Source organism: Strigops habroptila, chromosome 11 (genome assembly GCF_004027225.2).
Source record: "Strigops habroptila isolate Jane chromosome 11, bStrHab1.2.pri, whole genome shotgun sequence".
NCBI classification, from domain to species: Eukaryota; Metazoa; Chordata; class Aves; order Psittaciformes; family Psittacidae; genus Strigops; species Strigops habroptila.
Window position 1 is genome coordinate 33,455,463 of NC_046360.1, and position 21,214 is coordinate 33,476,676.

The 21,214-nt window shown below is 47.1% G+C and overlaps 1 protein-coding gene across 2 annotated transcripts in view; it reads left to right on the plus strand.

Annotated features, from left to right (window-relative positions):
• PRICKLE2 (prickle planar cell polarity protein 2) overlaps positions 1 to 21,214 on the plus strand; it is a 106,470-nt gene that overhangs the window by 38,796 nt on the left and 46,460 nt on the right. Inside the window, exon 1 of one of the 2 annotated variants that reach the window (XM_030501637.1) lies at positions 10,566 to 10,695. The exons of the other annotated variant lie outside the window; for it this stretch is intronic. The gene's annotated coding sequence lies outside the window, so the exon portion shown is untranslated. Of the gene's footprint in view, positions 1 to 10,565; positions 10,696 to 21,214 lie in introns of those variants that run through there. 2 annotated transcript variants of the gene reach the window in all.

The window sequence follows — 21,214 nt, forward strand, 5'->3', positions numbered from 1 at the left end:
CCCAAAAGAGTAGGGGTAAAAATAAAGGTGCAGCTCTGAAAAGGACATAGGGGTGTTGCTGTCGCCAACCCACCGAGGCTGAGTAGGGTTCAGATCTGGTACAGGTCCCAGCCATGGGGTAAAGATGTATTGTGGGGTGTTGGGAAGAAACTCTCCAGCAAGTGATGTGGTTGCAAGGAAGAGAGGAGGAGGAAGAGGATGAGAAGCCATCCATGGGTCAGGCAGCCCTGGCTGCCCCCAGAGCTGTTGGAGTTTGACATCTTTCCCTTGGTCCAGAGGCACCAGTTTGGGTTTTCTGGTGGTGTGGCTGAGACTGGCCGCTCCCATCTGGCAGGACACTGAGGGGTTAATTCTGAGCATCCCTCCACTCAGCAGAAGGACAGCAAGCCCTAGCAGTGCTTTGTTTTTATATCGCTTGGCCAGTACAAGAGAAGTGATGTCAGAGAAACCATCTTTCAGTGACAATATGATTAATTCCTTCTTAAGGGAAAAATAAAAAGGTTTGAGTACTTTTTCCCCCCTTTTTTTTTGCTGTTACCAAAGATGGTCTGACAGTAAAGAACGAGTGATTAATTGCACCAAAAGAAATATAATAGACACCTTTTCTTGGCATCATCTGTATTTTGTGTGATTTTGCTGTTATCTTGCTGGCTCAATGCAGAAAGAATTATCTCTGAGGCTGCTGGAAGGGATGTTAACTTCCTTTTCCTTATTACAGATTGATCTTTGATATCTGCTTTTCTCTGGGAGCTCTTCTATTCCCACAAGTGATAGAAGCCTTCTGCTGTTTTCCATATAGTGCACTGGAGTAGTTCAATACGTTTTGGAGCCTGTATGGGAACATTTAATAAAGACTTGATGATTGCCATATTTTGAAGGTTACACGATAGGAGAAATCATATATGGTTTTAATAGCAGAATATACCTATGCTGTTGATTTCCAATAAACCAATATTTTTCTAATAAGGCAGAGAAATGATACCTTCTTTTTGTTGTTTATATCCTCCAGAGTGTGAATATTTTTCCATCTGTGGTTTCCAGTAAAATGGATTTTCAATCCCTCTGAAATTTCTGCCTGAGTCCCAGCAATATTTGCTTAAGAGTAATCAGAGTATTACCCAAATCTCTGTTCAAAGCAACAGTGACCTTAACAGTGGTAAGCAATAATTGGATTATTTTCATAGATGTAGGAAGATTCACTGTAATAACAAAAGAAGAAATACCAAGTGATAACACTACTTGTCTGCAGCACTGTAAGCCGCAGCACTGTCTGCAGGATAGTTTTAATAGCTTAGCATATTATGAATACTGAGTGAGAAAGGCAGAGACTTGGGAAATAGGCCCTGCCTTGCAGTTAGGGGTGATGCATGTACTATGTGGGGGGTTCTTTTGCTGGTGGTGATGATTCATAGACTCGTAGAAGTAGTGGGTTGGAAGGGACCTTAAAGCTCATCCAGTTCCAACCCCCTGCCACAGACAGGGACACCTTCCACTAGACCAGGTTGCTCCAAGCCCCATCCAAGCTGGCCTTGAGCACTGCCAGGGATGGGGCAGCCACAGCTTCTCTGGGCACCCTGTGCCAGGGCCTCACCACCCTCACAGGGAAGAGCTTCTTTATATCTAATCTAAATCTTCCCTCTGTCAATTTAAAGCCATTCTCCCTTGTCCTGTCCCTACAAACCCTTGTCCAAAGCCCCTCTCCAGGTTTCTTGTAGCCCCTTTAGGCACTGGAGCTGCTCTAAGGTCTCTCCTTAAGGACCCTTCTGTTCTCCAGGCTGAACCAGCCCACCTCTCTCAGCCTGGCTCCATAGCAGAGCTGCTCCAGCCCTTGGAGCATCTTTGTGGCCTCCTCCGGACTCACTCCAACAGGTCCATGTCCTTTTCATGTTGGAGGCACCAGAGCTGGACTCAGGTTTCTCAGCAGTGTTGGGTGCCAGTCAGCATCAAAACCCTTGGGCATGGGCTGCTTTGGGGTGCAGGAGCAGCATCCCCATGCACCACAGGGCTAATGCCAGCAGGATTTCTCCCGGAGGGGCTGAGCTGCTGCAAAGGCAGATTGGAAACTATTTGGAAGAGCAAATCCATACCAGCACAGTGTCGGGTGAGCCTGATTGCCTCGCTCTCTGCTTTTAATTGTAATAAATTATATGGCTCTGCACGGCAGGGTGCCGAGCCTCTTGGCTGAAACTTGTGTAATTCATGTAAGTGTTTACACAAAAGCCAAGTAAATGTTAAGCTTCCTACAGATTTCAGTGTACATGAACCCTTGTTTGTATTCAGTTTGGGAGGCTGGTGGAAGCGAAGCAGCGCATATGGCTGTGCCTCTGGGTGGGGGACGTGTGTGTGTGTGGATTGTGTGTGTTAGAAGACATATTTTATATAAAAAATATGACCTTTAACTTTCCGTGGGATGGGTTTTGCAGTGACCTGTCTGGTTCCTGCCCAAAAAAAAGAATTCTGTATAATTTTGGTTTATTAAGAAATGCTCAAGGGCACAAGGGAGTTTTTGCCTCTTGACCACTAAAAAAGAGACTGTCGAAGCTACCGGTATTCTTTGAAGTCCTCCTGTGTGCTCACACAATGCTTCTAATTACCGCAAATGAGCCTTCTGCAGCACAGGATGGTGTGTAATTCAAACCAATCCTGCTCACCAGATGGGTTCCCTCCCAAACTAGACCTTGGCGATGTCTGTCCCCATGACAGTGACAAGGAGCATGTCACGCAAGCAGGATGAGATCATTGTCCTGACCTCTCATGGCACTTGGTTGTGGAGCAGGGGTCCCTTTAGCCTGGCTGTGCCCAGACACATTGAGAGATGACCCTTGGCTCTAACACAGCGTCTGGCCATGCAGAGCATCAGGTCTCTTGGCCTCCCTTTGAGAAGAGCTGAAATCTAGGACCCTGTACATCAGCCAAGCTCTTGTTGTTGTCCTGATGGGGCCAGGGTTGCTTTGAAACAACAAAACCAAACCAGGCTGTTAGAGAGTTTGCATTAAGACATCCCCTGGGCACACTGCAGCTAGGAGATCTGTATACCTGAAGGTAATTTTACTTTTAGAAAGCACGTTAAGGAGCATAATAACCTCACTACCATGCCAATTGCATGTTTAAGAGTATTTGGTTGTTTTCATTCCCTGTGTACAGCTGTTCTAGCGGAGAGGGCAAAAGAGGAAGGGAGTTGTAACTGGAAACAATAAGGACGCTGAAGCAGAAACCAAAGTTCTCATCTTGAAGCATCCCTGTAAGTTTCCTTTCCCAAAGCATCCCTATACTCAAGGAACCTGCAGGCTTTTGGACCTCTTTTCTACAAAGATGAGAGGTGACTTTTCTTCCCATTGCCTTCTGAAAAGCCACAATTCTTTCCTCTTTTAGACATTTCTCTTTCTGCTGCCGAGCAGGCAGTGCTGTGGTGGTGGGATTCTGCTCCTTCCCAGCTGCTCCCAGAGGTTTCTCTTGTGCCTGTTTGCTTTGAGCGCTTTTAGCCTTTTTACTGCTCCTGTGCAAGGAAGAATGTACAAAAACAGGTAAAAGAGAGAGGAAAAGAAGGGGGGGGGAAAAAAGGTTTATGTTTCACTATCAGCGGTTTCCTAAGGATCCCTGATTATTCAGCAGCAGTGGAAAAAACTGCAGAAAATGTAAATAATCTTCAGGATTATGCTAAAGCCAAGCTTCAGTCATTTTCCTGGGAGGGAAAAAAAGCACGAGGCCTGTTCATTTAATAGCTATCAACCAGAATTTCTCTAGGGCTTCTTATATTTTCATGAAAAGGATCAGTTGTCTTGAAGAGAAATGGTAATTCTGGTATCTACAAATACCCTTTGGTTGGGAAGCGCGTGGTTCAGGTTAGTGTGTTGCTTTGATTGGGCTTTTTCCTCCCATATTCTTCTTATGATGCTATCGTACATTCACATCCACGGTTACACACTAGAATGATCAAAAGCAAGGAGTTGGTTTATCATGAGACGGCAAATCACGGCTGTGCTCTGCAGTGTAGGCTGTGTTGAGATAAAAATACTACATGATTTTCAGCTTTCCTTGTGTTTATATTTGGTGCCAGAGGTACTCGAGTGATTTTGTAAAGTGTATATGCATTGCAGGCAGGCTTCCCAAAAAGTCATGCTATCTCTTGAAATCTATACAGGATCTTACATACCCTGCTGGGCTTATTTCAGACTGTCGAGTTTATCATTCAAGGAGAGAAAAATGGATTTGGTGTATGCTGTATTTAATCAAGAGCAGCAAAAAAAGTATCACAGGCATTGTTCATCTTCACTATTGTTTCCATTTTAGTTGTAGAAAAACCCTGCCCCGGTAAAATGGACCCGCTTATTGTGCAGATCTGATGCACCAAGATTATGGCTGCTGGTCTGTGGGGGCACTGCCATATGGATTTTTTGGTTTATAGGGTTTCAGAGTTGGAAACTGCATGTTTATTTGTTGTAGAAATGCCAGGAGCGGGGGATTTGGGGATACTTGGTAATAAGGGAAAGTGCACAGTGTTCTGTTGCAGCTTCCAAAATGCCAGATGTGCTGCAGAAGCTTGAGACTGCTGGGTTGCCAGGGACTGGCAGGGTTTGGGCTGCTCATGCAGAGAGAGGGACTTTTTACAAGGGCATGTAGTGGTAGAACAAGAGGAAATGGCTTTAAATCTAAGTGGATTTAGATTAGACGTTAGCAAGAAGTTCTTCCCTGTGAGGATGCTGAGGCGCTGGCACAGGGTGCCCAGAGAAGCTGTGGCTGCCCCATCCCTGGCAGTGTTCAAGGCCAGGTTGGACACAGGGGCTTGGAGCAACCTGGTCTAGTGGAAGGTGTCCCTGCCCGTGGCAGGGGCTTGGAGCTGGATGAGCTTTAAGGTTCCTTCCAGCGAAACCAGTCTGTAATTCTATCATTGTATGATAATCTACAGACAGCTTTATGCTTCCCTTCCATCCACCCTCCTAAGAAGCTCATCCATGGCAAAGAGAGATACTCATCCTTTCCATGGTGAGCCTGGTTGTGATTAAGCAGTTGCTGGTACCAGGCATGGAGGAGGTCTGAGGTCCCTTTTTGCCTCTGCTCCATTCCTCAGGCTTCGGGTGTTTCTGTGGAGCGCAACACCCGAGGTGATGAGAGCAGGATGAAGAAGAGAAATGTCCACCATAACTCGTGGCAAGGTGTTACATGGTCCAGCAATGAGCATCTCCCCTCTGCCTGCAGCATGGCTGAGATTACACTTCCCAGCAGACAAAGCTGCAGCTGAAGTTTCCTGTGGGGAAGCCTGTTGACTGCAACTACAGACCATTTTAATACTTAATGAAGACTTGAAGAGACATCATAATCCACCCATCTGGGCCTTGGTGGCAAGCGGGTACTTTAGAGCATGCTCCAGCTGCTGCAGCAAAGCAACCAGTGAGGTGCCTGGCTGGCAGTAGCCTGAGCAATGGGGATCCTCACATGTGTAAATGTTGGGCAGACAGGCACAAAAATCGTAGCCCCAGGTGTGGTGTTAATAAAGATGCCTGGCTTTGTACCAGAGAGCCCTTTGCGTGGTGGGAATGCTCTGAGTTATTGGTGTGCAGGGCTTTTCAAGGTGGGACCTCTCTTGGGTTTCATTTCCAGCAGTCCTTAATTCAAGGAACAGTTCCTGTCACTACAGATTCAGGCAAAGAAATGGCTGAGGGAGAACTAACTGATGTGTCCTAAGCTGGAGGAAGGGAGTGGTGGTATTTTTCATAATTTGGTGCATTAAACCATAATCCTCCACTTCCGTTTCTGAGCATCCTGGCTGTCTCATAGATCTGTGGGCTCCTACAGCAATATATTCTTCTCTGGGTTCACACATGCTTGGGGTGATGGCTTGTGAGCTACTCTGGCAAAGCTAAAGAAAAACCAAGAAATAAAGGCTTGGAAGGGGGCAGGGAAGGGATGTGATGCCAAGTGGAACAGCTCTGTCTTCTCTTTCGAAGAGAAATCATCCAAATGCTGAAGGAAACAAGGCTCCGTTGCGCACATTAATGTGTGGTGTTTGAAAGCAGCCAAGAACATTTTATACACAGACACAGAGCAAGGCTGGAAGGAGCTGGGCGGTTCCTCCCTGCAGAAGCCATTCCTTTTCCTAAGAGGGCATTTTAAAAGATTATAGGAAAGGAGAGTACAAAGGTCTCTGGGAGTGCTCAGCCGCTCCAGTGGTTTAATTGGCTGAATGTAGCGCTTTATAGTTAGGATTAATATGGATATTTCTTAATAACGTGTCACCTTGTCAGGAGTTTGAAGGTCAGGACTGCAGGGCTACACGGTGCTTGCAACTGGAGATCTTGCCTTTCCTTCTGGTTTTTATTATTACAACAGCTCCTGTTAGTGCTTATTGGAAGAAAGATGTTATTAAGTTAGTTTCTTCTTTTCTTCCCATGCAACTGGTGGAAAAACTGGAAAGGTGAAGGGAAGGATGGTCTGCAGGGCTTGGCAGTGATGGTTGCATCGTGGGTTTGATCATGAGTCCACACCAGCTTTGACCTATGCATTAGGATGCGCAGTGTATCAGCATAAACATGGTGAGCTCAAACCTAAGCGAATCTGGCCAGAAAGCAAATAAAAGAAGTGATTTAGCAGTGTTCATGATGGCTTAAAAGGACCTGAGACCATTAGCTGTTTTACAAGTACTTTACAACTGGCTTTACTGCCTTTTATCTCTGTGGGTCTCCCCTGAGTGACCACCAGCACTGCAATGCCTGCAGGGAGGAGGCTGCTCTTCTGTGCCCTGCTCCCAGGCAGGGTGATGTCTGCTCCTGTTGTTGAGGGTTATTTTGCTTTTCCTTTGTTTTTTCTCCTTTTTTACTTCCTTTTCTCACCTTTCCCTCCTGCCCAGTAATTCCAGAGGGGGCTCTGGGAAGCCCACCTACTTGATCAGCGCGCGGAATTGCCGCCAGCCCTAATGGGATGCACTCAGAAGAAGGTTTCTCTAATTTCCCCATGCTCCTGCCTGCCCCTACCCTCTTCCAGGAGTGATTGCTTCTATAATCAACATCACTGCAGAGGAGAGGTTCCTCTGCCTGGAGACACCGCAGGGCGATGAGGCTGAAGCTCTGTGTATAGTCGTTAACGGCACAAAAGTAAGCAGCAAGCCTGCAGCTGATAAAGTCTCAGCGAGGTGTTTGCTCCTGTAATGATTGTCTTTTATGCATAGATAATGTGGATAGAGTTGCACTTCCGAAGCCCACTGTCATCAGGGTGGCGTAAGCTGACCTGTAAATCATAAGAGGAATTAATGGGAATTGCAGCTGGTGGAGGCTCCCGCTCCGAAGAGCTAGTTCAGGGCATAGCATTGGAGGGGAGTTTAAAAAGGAAGCAGCGTGTGTTGTCCTTAGAGTTGCAGATAAAGTGACAGAGAGTTGGTCCCCAGGGAAGAAGGGGGGTGTGGAGGACTTAAACTCCAGGAGTATAAACACCAGATTAACAGCCTAATGCTGAGGAGCGTGAGCACACGTGCATTTTCATTGCATCCACTTGGTAATCAATAGAGGCTTTTAATTTAACCAGGAGGGAGCAGAGGGAGGCCAGGGCCACCAGGATTTGCAGCCTTTGTGGTGGCTATATGCGATAGGAGACCCAGATGAGACGGCCCTGTGTTACCTCTCTAGATGGTGCTCCTGTAGTGTACATTGGTTTAGCACCATTGACTTGAAGTGAATTGAAATTAAAGGATCCCTGCTGGTGCTTTACACCATCTGAGGTCCCACCTGCCTCCAGATACTACCAAACAGCTACTAGATACTTCACAAAGCATTTCCTCTGGTTTTTCTTTTTAGAAAAGAAGAGAGACCTAAAATGCCATATATCCATGTAGCCTGCAGAGATTAAAAGAATAGCTTATCTCATCCATACAGAAGACCCATAAAGTCCTTAAGAATGCTTTATACTGGTGCTTCTCAAAGGAAGGGATGGTCGCCTGGTCTTAAATATCCCAAATGTAGTCCCTGCATGCCTGTACACGCCTACACAAGAGCTCTCTGAAGAGCAGTTAGAGAGGCTGCTCAGAGAGACTGTTCTTAGGAGTTTAGGAAGAATAACACAGGAAGTTGCATTGAAATGCTGTTTCTGCATTCAAAACGCATATGCAGTCCAGAGTTTGAAGGGAAGGACAGCAATTAGTCAATCCTGTTAATAAGGAGCATATTGCTGGGAAGAGAATGATGATAGAATGAGTCATTTCTTCTTTAGCAATAAAAGGAAGGTAATTGGCATTTGGTCAGTTCCATGTTTTTAAAGTCTGTTTACCAGTTTTGGGACTGATTTGATATGGACGTTTGCTGCAGCATTAGCAACCAGCTTGTACTTTGGGAAGCGTGATGGAGTCGTCCTCTTCTAGGGCAGCTGGAGAGGGTAGCCCTGAGTGAAGGGGATGTCCTCCCCCAGCGCAGGCACTGGTGGGACCATGGGAGCTCCCGTGCAATGCTAGCCTAGGGGAAGTTTTTCCGTCCATGTCAGCTCCCTCCGGCAGTGAGAATCCCTCTGGATTCCCCATTTCCCCACTGAGCAGCGATGGTCCTGCTGTGCGGAACAGCTCAGCCAGAGGAGGGGGACTGGTGCGCAAAGAAAGGACTGTTTTGAGAGCAGCTGAGCACGTACCTGGAGCTGAGCATCCTGTCTGGCAGCAGCGGTGCTGTGGGATGGTGCCTTCTTTCTGTGGCACAAACCAGCAACATGGCTTGGGACCCAAAACCTGCAGCCTGAGGACATTGCAAATGCTATTGCTATGGGACACAACCCCTACCTGCAGGTCTCCTACATGATTGCAAGCCATGGGGTGAAAGCCCCCATGCAGAATACCTCTCTAGGAAAGGGGAGCACCTCTCATAAGTGATGAATTTCTTTCTGGGACCCTCAGGATGTCATTTAAGGATTTAAACCAGGAAATAAAGTACATGGTGCTGCTGTCTGCTGTTGCTTGGCTGAGGCTTGCACTGGGAGGCATGTGGGTTGCTCTAACTCGGTGTTTGTTATGGAAAGCTCAAAAGGTCTCTGTTTGCCATTCACTCTCTAGCGGTGAGGTGCTACCTCTCACCTACCGAACAACCCAGGGAGAATACAGTAGCGAGGGAAGCTCAGACTTGCAGGGGAGGGTGGGGAGAATGTATTTTGGGTAGCCTGTCAGTCAGCTTGACACTAATTGGTTGCAGTAAGTAATCGTTCTCCATGTAAATTAGACTCCAATTTCCTCTGTAGTCTGTCTGTTTGCTGTGTGGGCTTCGGTCTTTAATTAGGCTCTCACGTGGCAAACCTGGTTTGTAAGCTGCTTTTGTTCCAGGAGAGCCAAGCTCAGCCATCCCTGAGGCTGCCCGCGCTCTTCCAGCCCCGCTCCTGAGTTGGGAGGTTCTTAGATGAACACTGCCAAGTTCAGAATAAATTCTTCTTTTAATGTATGTTTTGATTATTTCTATATTTAAAGCTTGCAACAGCGGGGGGTTGAAATGGGAAGGGGCTTATTGGACTTACAATGGGAATACCCCTCGGAAACGCTTTCTCTGCATTCCTGGAAGCCCTGCTCACTCCTCTATGAATAGACCTTATTGAATTGCTGGCCTCTGCGAAGGCTGGACGGAGCAGCTTGCCCACATCTGGATCCTGCTGCCTGTCCACCGGGACACCTGGATCACATACTGCTAGCTGTATGTGTGCATTCAAAGCTCACCCAGGCCCAGGTTCTGGAGCTGCTCCAGGGTTGCACATCTGTAGCTGAGTGCAGAAATATGCAGTTGCATGAGAGGCTTTTATCCCTGTTGTTTGCAGACGAAGGCACGGTCTCTGGGTCTGCAGTAGGGAGCAGCCTGTGGTGTAGCTCTGTGGTTCCCAAGCTGCTGCCAATAGCCCCCAATGCATCCTCAGTGTCAAAAGCGAGCACTGTAGTCAAGCATCTACATTTGAGTGCAGCAGAGAAAGACGTGTCTCTACAGCTAATGTCTGCACCAGGCTGGGAAAAAAAAGGAAAACCATATGTGTCAGCCGGCCAGGCTGTTTGCCAGCAGCGCTTTATGATTCAGTAGTTACCTTTGTGAATTTCAGTGTAAGTTTAGGAACCATGTGCTAACTGGTTCTTATAAACCTCTGTAAGTGATACAGTCCTGACCCAGATATGTCAACGGTACTGTTATGTGTTCTGATAAATACTGGGTTTATTGGCATCTTGGTATTTACCTTGCTGACTTTGGATCCAGTGATACACGCTGGGAGTTGCTGGTTTTCTTGGCTGCACTCACAAGGCTGTGGTCCTCTCAAAGTGGGTAGATAAGAAACTCTTTTGGGAGAAAGAGGTGAAACAAATTCAGCGTGGGGGGATGTTTTTTATTGCTTTTCTCTGTGTGATTTATATATTGGCAAGGTATTTCTTTCATACTGCTAGTCAAAACTGGAAGGGATGTTGGCTCCATGGAGAGCTAAATTTGGGTAAAGGGACAGGATTGGATTAGGGCTTACGACTTTCACCAATAAGCTATAACTGCGGTGGGCGTCACTCGGCAGCTGGGCAGCAGCCGGAGCCTTCCTTCCCTCCCCAAATGACGGCAGCACTGGTGGGGTGCAGGCAGCGATCCGGCACGGGCACCGCTGCCAGAGGATGAACCACGGGCCCCGGCACCGAAGGCGCTCGCCCTGCTGCTGCCCACCCTGCCCTCTGCCCTTACGCGCTCCATGGGCATTCTCCAGTGTGCCTGTTTAGCCTGGGTAAGTAGTCGCTTACTTAGTAGTTCCCGATTTATAGTGTATGAAGGTATAAGCTGCTTTAATGCTGTACAAATGTTTGCATTGGGAAACGAGTTTCCTTTCCGGCTCTGATTCCTGCCTGCCTCTGCAAGCGCCGGTTCTCACTGCAGGCAGAGCCCAGGGGCCACCCCTGGAGCTGGGATGTGCTGTATCCCCTCCTAATATCTGACCCTATGGACACAGTGAAACTTTTCCTTGATGCAAACATGACTTTTCTCACCAGCCCTTGAGCTGTTCCTGCTTTTTTTGCTCTGAAAACCCCTGGAGAGTAAAACTCTGTGGGAGGCTGGAGATAATCTTCAGCCCTGAGTTCCCAAACTTGCTGTGTGTCTTCTCAGCTGTTGCAAGGATTTGTGTGGAATGACAAAATGTGAATTTTGGACCTTTGGCACCTGTGTTTAAAAATAACCCTTTATCCTGCATTAGCTTCGGATGTTGGATTTTTTTTGTCTTTGTTAATATGAGTTCGGGAGAAAATGTCCAGTTTTCTTTGAGGCAAAACAAAGGCTTCTTTTAAGTGAAACAAAGACTTTTAAGTACTTAATGAAACTTGATGAATCCAATCGCTTTTGGATACGTTAGGAATTAAGCAGATCGGAGGCTGTGTTAGTGTCAAACTACGTGCTTGGTTGGAAACAAGGATTCATTCCTGCTGGAAAAAGCAGAGGACCTGGCAGCCTGCTGGTCAGAGGTCCCAGGGCTGTTTGCGGAATGGGGGTGTTTAACAGCATCCTCTGTTTGCTTTCATTTGTGTGCTTTGGGATTCCTTCTCTCTTCCAGCAGATGTTTTATCTGTGCAACTGGTGGCGTAATTAGAAAGAGGGATGTGGCGCTGGGATGCAAACCCCCTTTTTGGGGGGTGGGTGGAGAAAACACTGAAGCCATCCCAGGAGCAAAGTAAACACATGATGCCAAAAACAAAACACAGATGGCCCAATGTATTTGACTTCATTTCTGAAAAGGGCAGAATCTACCTTGTTCTACCCCCACACCAAAACCAGGCACGGGCTGTGCCCTGAAGCAGAACCCCATGCTGCTTCTCACAGTGAATTCCTCTCAATGTGAGAACCATTCGCTCGGGATTTTTGTGTTGGCAGCTGGGGGATGATTAAATATTCTGTCTGTGGGAAATTGCCGGATCTGAGTATATTCCTCAGTGGTGTTGGCACCAGGGATGGGGTGACATGGGAGCCTTCCCCCTGCAAAGATTGGGCCACCCGGAGGTCTTGAAGGCTCTGGTTGCATGAGCATATTTTTGCTCTGCTACCATTTAAATAATGGCAGCAACATGCTGGTTCCTCTAATGATCTTGATTAAGTTATCGGTTATTTCCTTAATTAGCTACTTGATCTACTTACACCTTAAATGAGTGTACCCAGAGGAGGGGTGGGGAAAAAGCTCCTTTTCACTTTTAAAAGGGTTTTTTCCTCTCCAGAAGGCAGCTGTCGCCTTAGGTCAATAAGGGAGCTTAGATGAGCTGGCTTCCCTTATGGTGCCACATCAGGGGGCTGTGGGACAGTCACGGTGTTAGTGTGGCGAGGAGGGACCATGCTGGGGGACTGGAGCATCCTGCTGGCCACTGCAAGGTCCTTCCCCAGCAGAGATGCCAGGGGAGAGCTGGAAGTGAGCTGCTTCCAGAGGCTGAGCAAACCGGCACCATCGCTTTATAAATCGTGACCTATAAATCCAACCAGCCGTTTCAGGCTGGCCGGGAATCGTGCTGGCATTTGCGGATGTGATGCCAAGTTGGGTGTTGGTGCTTCCCATGGGCTGGCTCTCCTGGCCACGGTGGATTTTAAATGAGATAGTGTAGCTGTACGTTTATTCCTGGCATCAGTGTTATGCAAACAAGATATAGAATCACAGACTGGTTTGGGTTGGAAGGGACCTTAAAGCTCATCCAGTTCCAACCCCCTGCCACGGGCAGGGACACCTTCCACTAGACCAGGTTACTCCAAGCCACTGTGTCCAGCTTGGCCTTGAACACTGCCAGGGATGGGGCAGCCACAGCTTCTCTGGGCAACCTGTGCCAGCGCCTCACCATCCTCATAGTAAAGAACTTCCTTATATCTAATCTAAATCTCCCCTCTTTCAGTGTAATTCCATTCCACTTTGTCTTGTCCCTAAATGCCCCTGTCAAAAGTCCCTCTCCATATTTCTTATTGGCTCCTTTAGGTACGGGAAGCTGCTCTAAGGTCTCCCCAGAGCCTTCTGAATGTGCTGTTTGTGTGTGTTAACTGAGCTGGGGAGGGGGTGGTGTTTCAGGGTCAGTTCTAGAGGAGAAAAAGCAGCTTTTAATCTACGGTGGCCTTTAAATTTCCCATGCATTAGCATGCAGCACTGCAGCAGTGTCTCTGCACAGCACTACAGAAGCAGCCTCACCAGTTGGCACCAGTTCTTTACCAGTATTTGCCCACGCACCACCATTTGTTGCTTTGTGTCCCATATCTCAGAGTAGGAAGACTCAGATTTTTCACTTTGGAGCCTCCTTGTGATACATGTACCAGCAGCCTGTGCTTCAGACAAGCCTATTTGTTCATGCTTTTGTACTGTTTATTACTCTTAATGATATTCCCCTTGTTAGCCTTAGCTTCACACCCTTCCCTGATGCAGAACTCGCCGAAACACGTATTGCGTAATGAGCCTGCTTCCATATATAAATTGGAGAGACAGAAGTTGGGACTCTCCCAGCTAAAATAGAACTAAATGCTTGCCCTCCAGTTACATTTTAGTATCTGTGCCAAAAAATTATGTATTTGGGAGGAATTACCAAAAGTTCTGACACATGCAAGCATTATTCCTTTGAGTCTTTTATATTTTTAGCAGTTTGGCGTGAATTTGGACTGTACAGCTTTCCTTTCTCAGATGAAACTTTTCCCATGGCCCATGTGAAAGCCAAACCATCACCCCATGATGCAGAGCCATGGGGAGCTGCATGAACATGTCTCCAGCGCCAGCACTTGCTCCAGCTGGGACGTGCTTGGATGGCAGCACTCAATCCTCAATCCCACGTGTCACGTTTGGCAGTGTGCACAGACCCTGTAACTGGTGCTGCCTGCATTGGCTAGTGCTGGACACTTGGCATTACTCTTGTGGTCATGGGTGATCCTCAGGACATCCAAGGAGAGTTGCAGCTTTTGTTTTGGGTTGCAGAATAGCTTCTGAGACGAGGGCTGGTGGGAAGGGCTTAAATATATCAATTCTGATGGCCCAGAAAACAATATCCTAGTATTTCTGTATCATTATTACCATGACGTTGCAAATGGGAGGCAGATCTTGTGGTCAGCTGTGCTTTGGACACCACGGATGAGCGTCACAGATGTAGCAATACCAGAGCAGCAATGGTGACACCGCTGGATGATCCATGTTCCCTTCCACGTCTGTCCTGGATTGCTTGCGTAACCTCGGGTAAATTTTGGACATCCTCCAAGTTTCAGATGGGAGAGAGCAGCAGAGCTCCTGTTGCAGCTCAGGGGTTGGTGTTGGAACAGAGCCCAGGGGTGCCCTTATCACAGTGGTATGCGCAGTAGGCCCCTGTTGTGGCCAGAACCTCCAAATGCAATGGAATAAGACAATGAAACCAGGCAAATAACTGCACTCGGAGAGAAAGTATATTGCTGGCTTGTCCCCTCTGCTTTTCTTTCCCTGCAGATCCCGGGAGGAGGTAGCTGAGATGAAATATTTGCTCTGACTGGGTTAGATTTCTCTTTACATTCCTTGGAAGTTTGTGTTTGGATTTTGCCCTCTTGGTGTTGGTTTAGGCAGTGGTGTTTCCAGCAGCTCGGTCGCATGGGTATAGTTCCAACTCTTGGTATTTTGTGCAAAGATAGAAATGAAAGATGGGCCCGGGTAAGGAAGTGGCTATTTAATCACAGCGGGACTCACAGGAAAATGTGCATTAAATATTTATAAGATGGCATTCATTAACATTTTCGCTGTGTTGGCAGTGGGCAGTGCAAGAAAGCTGTCGAGAGAATTGGAGTCTGTTACACAGCCCTAGTCCTGGAAAGAGCTGCTGCAGAGGAAAGGCATGAACACTTGCTTTGTTACGCCGATGTGTTCCTCACAGCTAGCACTGCATTTGGAGTTGCAGTAGTAAGCAGGATTTCAGTAGTTTCACTTAGTGAAAATGCTCACAGTAAATATTTTAGGTCTGAGTTTTCTTTCATGTCTTTAGGTGAGTGCAAGTGGCTGACACCGAACCCCTCGTTCACAGGCAGGCAATTAGAGAGATAAGCCTAAGTGACTTCATGTGTCTCCTTTTTAGATTGCTGAAGTCTGAGTTGCTATAAAAGGGCTGGGATTAGCAGAGATTGAGTTCTCAGGGCACTGGAAATTGGCTGTGGCGGGGGGTCTTGTCCAACACATGCTGTAAGTATCGAGTTATGGAGTGAAGTTATCTGTGGGTATGAAATGATGCCAGGAAGATTAGAACTGCTGATAAAATGCTATTAATGCTTGTTTCATTAACCACACAAGTTATCAAATTACTCTGGAGCTATAAATCTGGAGTGTTTCGTATGTTTAAGTGAAACTATTTGAATAGTTGAAATAGGTTTATGTACTGCCCATTGCATCCTCAGATACAAGATCAAGACAAAGGAGATTAAACTTCCCACAGCGTAAATGGAAAGTCAAAGCAGTAGCAGCCAGATGAATTAAATAATCTTTTGAGATGAGACAGGGTCTTGTGTCAGGTTTTAGGACACCTTGTTTTAGATCAGGACTCTGAGCCTGAGACCAGCCCTGGGCTCGTGCCACAGGCTGTACTGGTGGCACAGGTCTGACAGATTTGGGGTCAAAGATCTGTGATGCTGGCCCTGTCCCATGCCATTAGCCACAGCAAGTGACATGCTCAGCTCAGGCTGTGCCCTCAGGCACCTTCCTTGGGTGAGAGAAAGTTCAACTTGGTGTTACTGTCACTGGGAGACAGCTTTGTCCTACTTTTTAACAAGTGTAGAAGGGACATGTACAGCTATAAGAGTGCTACCTCCTTAACCTGAACGCCTGTTGGATAAAATAAAGCCTAATCTTGACTTATTAGCAAATAGACTCACTGTAGATGTCTCGGCAATCCATTTGTGATAGAATGGGTTGGGTTGGAAGGGATCTTAAAGCTCATCCAGTTCCAACCCCCTGCCATGGGCAGGAACACCTTCTGCTAGAGCAGGTCGCTCCAAGCCCTGTCCAACCTGGCCTTGAACACTGCCAAGGATGGGGCAGCCACAGCTTCTCTGGGCACCCTGTGCCGGCGCCTCATCATGCCTCACAACTTCTCCCTAATCTCTTACCTAAATCCACTCTCTTACAGTTTAAAGCCATTCCGCCTTGTCCTGTCCCTGCAGGCCCTTGTCAAAAGTCCCTCTCCAGGTTTCGTGTCAGCCTCTTTAGGCACTGGAAGCTGCTCTAAGGTCCTCCTAGAGCCTTTTCTTCTCCAGGCTGAACAAGCCCAGCTCTCTGAGCTGGGTCCCAGCCGGGAGCTGGGGATGGTCAGTGTCACAGCAAGTGGCTCGTGCTCCTCTGTTGCTTTGACATGCTGCTTATCAAGGGTGTACAAATGTGTTTCTTGCACTAGGAAATTAAAGAAATCCTTGTTCTGGCATCATATGTCATAGTTTTTAACCCTTTGGTGCAGTGTTGTTGGCATGCTGGTCACTGCCTGTTTGTAGTTACTCCTGAGCTCTCCTGCCCAGCCTGGCTGGGGCTTCTTTCTTTCACAAGAGGTTAAATTTCCTCAATGTAAACATTTCCTGCTTTCCAAGCATGTTTCTTGTTGTCTCCATGTTGTAATTTTCTTAAGCACTGTAGGAAAATTCCCCTTGCATGAAGAGCTTAGAGCTCACACCTCCGAACATCTTCACAGTAGATGCTTTCTCAGTGTCTAACACCCACTAAAAAACAGTGGGAGCTGAATCCTTGACTACGGCCAAAATACCCAGATATCCTGAGCATCTGACTGCTTTCCTTGAGCACCTCTGTTAGAACAGGGGGTAGTAGGAAGGAAGCGAGAAGAGTAATCCTTCCTGGAGCACGAGCATCAGGAATGATTCAGAATTAGTCTGGGTCTAAGCCACAGCATATTCTGCATCTTAGGGCCTGTAGCCTGTCACATGAGCAACTTTGCAACCCGTGTTGGCTGTGAATGATGATCCAATCCCTAAATCTGGTGGTTACGGATGCTTGGCATGAGGGGATGCCTGGTGCCTGGTTCCTGTGCTGGTGAGCTGCCAGCAAGCAGCATTTTCACCTAAATCCCCAACTGATTTCAAATGAGCATGTACCCCATAACTTCTCCACCATTTTAAATGTTTCTAAACTAATTAACTGCTGGTAGTAAAAAAAATCATTACACTCCAGTGCGCAGTATCTGCTTTCCAGTCCTTTAAAATATTCTCCTATCAAGACATCTCATTTGTTAAACCATGGCTGCTTTGGCTTTTGGTGAGCTGCAGAGCAATTCTTCTGTACTGTATGCTCAGTGCCAACTTTCTGCAAACCTGGCGTGGATAGGGACAAGTGTGTTTCAAAGGAACTTAGGGATGCTTTGGAGAAAGAGTTGGGCATGTGTCCATCCGAGGAGGATGGATATAGATGCCCAATGTAAATGATTTTTGTCATGTTTTGCCATTTGCTGTAGAACAGCTCATCTCTGAGGCTCCAGGGACTTCAGAAAGCTGAGTATGGCCCACTTGCCTCAACACAGAGGCGACAAGGTTTTCTTCAAAGCTATGTGCAAAATCATAGTCGACACCAAAACTAAACCCAGTTTCATGTCCTTTCCATTAGCACAGGGTGCTGCTTGCTCAGGTGAAGGGGGAGAGGCTGGGAATGCAGTAAAGTGGTTTCCTCTGCATCTTGCATGGAATGAAAGCTTCACCAAGTCAAAACTTCTTTCAAAGCAGAGATGTTATGGCAAGTGTCGAAATCCTTCTTGGCCACGGGTTTATGCACGTAGCAGCCGCTCAGGGCGGGAAGGCAGCTGCCGAGCTGTGACTGCTGCTTATTACACTAATTATAATAGACTCGCCAGTATTGTGAGCTTCCCTTCTCCTTCCCCCAGCTGTCTCTCTGGCCATCCATGGTTGCCCATCTTTTTGAGATACATGCTTGAAGTGCTTAGTACCACAGGGAGCCCGACCGCACTCCCCCTCCGCTGCCCTGATTGATACAAGGGAATGATCGTGGTTTGCACAGAGAAGGAATTCAGGGGATTGGGCTGTTTGCCTTGAAATAAGGCCATGGAAAGGTGAGATGTTGCCCCAGCTCCACATTTCCAAGGATCTCAGTCAGGTGAGCCACCCTGGTCTGGAGCATCCCCACCTGTTTGGGATGCAGGGAAGAGGATGATGTCGAGCACTATGCTTCATTGCCCTTTTCCTCCATATTTTGTTTTTTTGCCCTGTACCAGTGCAACCAGTCTAAATACTGGTCAGAGCAATCCCCTCCAGTCTGGCCATGCTGCAGGAAGGTTTCCAGCTCTAACCCAGTCCAGTGTTTTCCAGTGTTTTCCAGCCTCACTCCTCTGCTGTGGGAGCCTGACCCCCAGATTACTGTTCTTTTGTTGCAAGGAGATGCTGTGAGTTAAATGCTCAGCAAAAAGAAAGCTCCGCTCCTTTGGATGCCCACCTGGTTTTTATTTGACTGGGGAGGGGTTATTCCTTGTCGCAACTGCTTTGAGGAACAGCCCCATTCCAAAGCAGCCAGCAAAATGCTTTCTGAACCACGAAACAATGGGACTCACTACATCTCTAGCAAGAGTAATTGCTTCTAGAAGGCTGATGTGTTTAGTCTGCTCATGTTTAGCAAGCATGTTTGCTTCACCCTTTGAAGATAATGCTGCGTGCAGCACAGCATGGTAGGGAAAAAAGAAGAAGAAATGGCCTGTGGTTTTCAGCATGTTTAACGAGCAATGGCGGACAGGAGCAATAGCATTCCATAATGCTGGTGTCCCCCTGTTAATGGTGATCAGGTGGGTTTCTCCACCTCTCATGGTGCTCGAGCTGTGGGCAGGATGCCCTCGTGGGCACAAACAAGCTGGAGGCAGCATGCCTGGAGGGCAGCAGCAGCCTGGCACAGAGATGCTGATGTCCTGACACTGCAGGGCACCCCTGAAGTCCCCTGGCTTCATGTGGTGTTGCTGCGATGGCAGCAACCAGCATCTCCTTGCAGGGTGGCTTTGACCCTTCACTAGAGGCTGTTTCTAGGTGCTCGGGCTTGTGTGGTGCAGAGGGATGCTCCAGTATGGGACCCATCCAGGAGAGTGGCAACAGGCTGGGACCCAGCGGAGGAGGGAGCCAGCGCTGGAGTCGGGGGCCATGCTTCTGGCTGACCTCTTCTGATACAGTCTTAATCCCTCCCTGTGGGTCCCGATCCCCCCTGTTTCTCTAGCAGATGATTTAGTTGCCTTTCCCTATAGGTCACGATAAGATAAAAGCATAGCCGTGTTTTACAACCTGGGGAGCAGGTTTAGAGGATGGCAGGTTATACAAGGAAGGGATGCCGGTTTCCAGCTACATTTTCACCGCTGTGGCTGCCTTTGATGAGGGCTGTGATTGATGCTGCCTTTGGAGCAGGCAGCCATCAGCCAGCGACGCGCTGACCTTTCCCTGACGGGCTGAGCAGCTCTAATGATCTTGATGGGGCTGGCGATTTGTATATTAGGTTTGATGTACGAGGCTTGACACGGCGTGGAGAAATGGGGCTGGGGTATGACTGACAGCCCTTTCTCATTAAGGATGGTGAGGCACGGGGCTGTTTTCCAGTGGTTTCTTTCAGTGGGAATGTTTTGCCGGATTATAATGTAGCAGAGAAGTTTTGCTGTTAAATTTCTTCCTTTATATATAGCTTCCAAGCAGTTAAAAAAAAAAGATGAGAGTGAAGCAATTTGCAGGCCAGAAGGCTTATCTTGTAAAGGGCTATTCAAATTAGACACTTAATTAATATTTAGTGAGCTAATTTTACCCTGACTTTAATATTTATCCTTAGGCAGATAAAGCAATACAGTAGCTCACGTCCATGATTATTATAGGGGTTTTTTGGTAATTTATTTGTATAAAATTTCAAACTCTTGACTTCTTTCAGGCAACATTAAAATCTTCTAATTTCCATGAGTCGAGCTCTGTATAAATCACACCCTGGTTGGCACATCTCTTGGGTGCTTGTGGCAAGAGTAATGAATTTCATGGTTTGTTATGAGCTACTAAAACCAACACAAACACAGAAAGCCCGTGGTAATCTCGCATATCATTCAAGGAAGCAATTTATTCCTAAGTATGAACAAATGTCAAGCCACGATAACAAATTGTTATTACTAATTAAAACAAAGGGAAGCATAGCAAACATCTCTTGCCATTTGTGTGCAGTGCCAGGCTGTCTCGGGGATGCTGGAGCTCCATCCAGCTTCAGCCAGTGGGACAGCCAGGCTGCAAACCTCTATAGAGCCCAAGACACATTAACCTGCTCTGTGTGCTCCAGGCAGGTTATGGAGCCATGGTCTTAATCTGGGCAACACTTAGGTTTAAATCAAGATGCCACTTTTCGTTTTATTGTTGGGGGGTTTAAAATGTGTTTAAAACTGAGGTTATCTGGATTGTAGAAGTCTTGTAATGGATGGATTTTGGGGTGGACCAAAATAACACATTCCAGTCCATCTGCTTGCCCTAGCTGGATTTTTATCCTCCAGGTCTACTTCATGCTCTCAGGTGTGAAATAAACACCTATTTTGCCACCTTTCTTCCCACTGAGCAGTTAGGAGGGTGAGGATCCAGGTGCCTTCCTGACCATGGCCAATCTCCCTGTGTTTGCAAATACACTGGGAAATTCAAGACTCGAAGGCATCATGAAAGCCCATTTCTGTTCATGACCTAATAGACAGTCTGGTTTAGGGAGGTAAAAATCAGACTTATGTTGCTTGGCCAGAACTTGAGACTCACCTCTGAGCACAGAGATGGTTAAGCATCATGTCCCAGTCCTGGGGGATGCACAGCTTCTGGGTGAAGGACCAGGTTGTGCATAGCTAGCGCAGAGGGGAGCTCAGTGAGCAAAGGCAAGAAATCCTCAGGGCATAACCAGTGACCCGAAACACCCTTTTAGACAAGTTTGAAGCCAAAAGATAGAATAAAAACCATCTAACGTGACAGCAACTGACAGCGTCAGGCAGTGAGAAGGGCGGCAGCGAGGGAGTCCTGAGCTGCTGCCAAGGCACATGTTAATGCAGACTTGCAGGGTTAGTTGGTTATCCTGAAAATACATCTTCTATTTTGTGTAAATGGAAAGTTAATTTGTTGCTGATCGGAGGTTTAGATCTTTGGAAAACATACCACCAGATAAGCTGAAGATTTATGCGCTTCCTTCGCAACATATTTTCAGTGAACGCTTTATTGTTCATGGAAAGGCCCCAAGAAAAATATGTCATTAAAAAAAAAAATAGCTGTGTTGAGTTTATTTAGCTTAAATTACGATACAGCGCTTTAATGAGGCT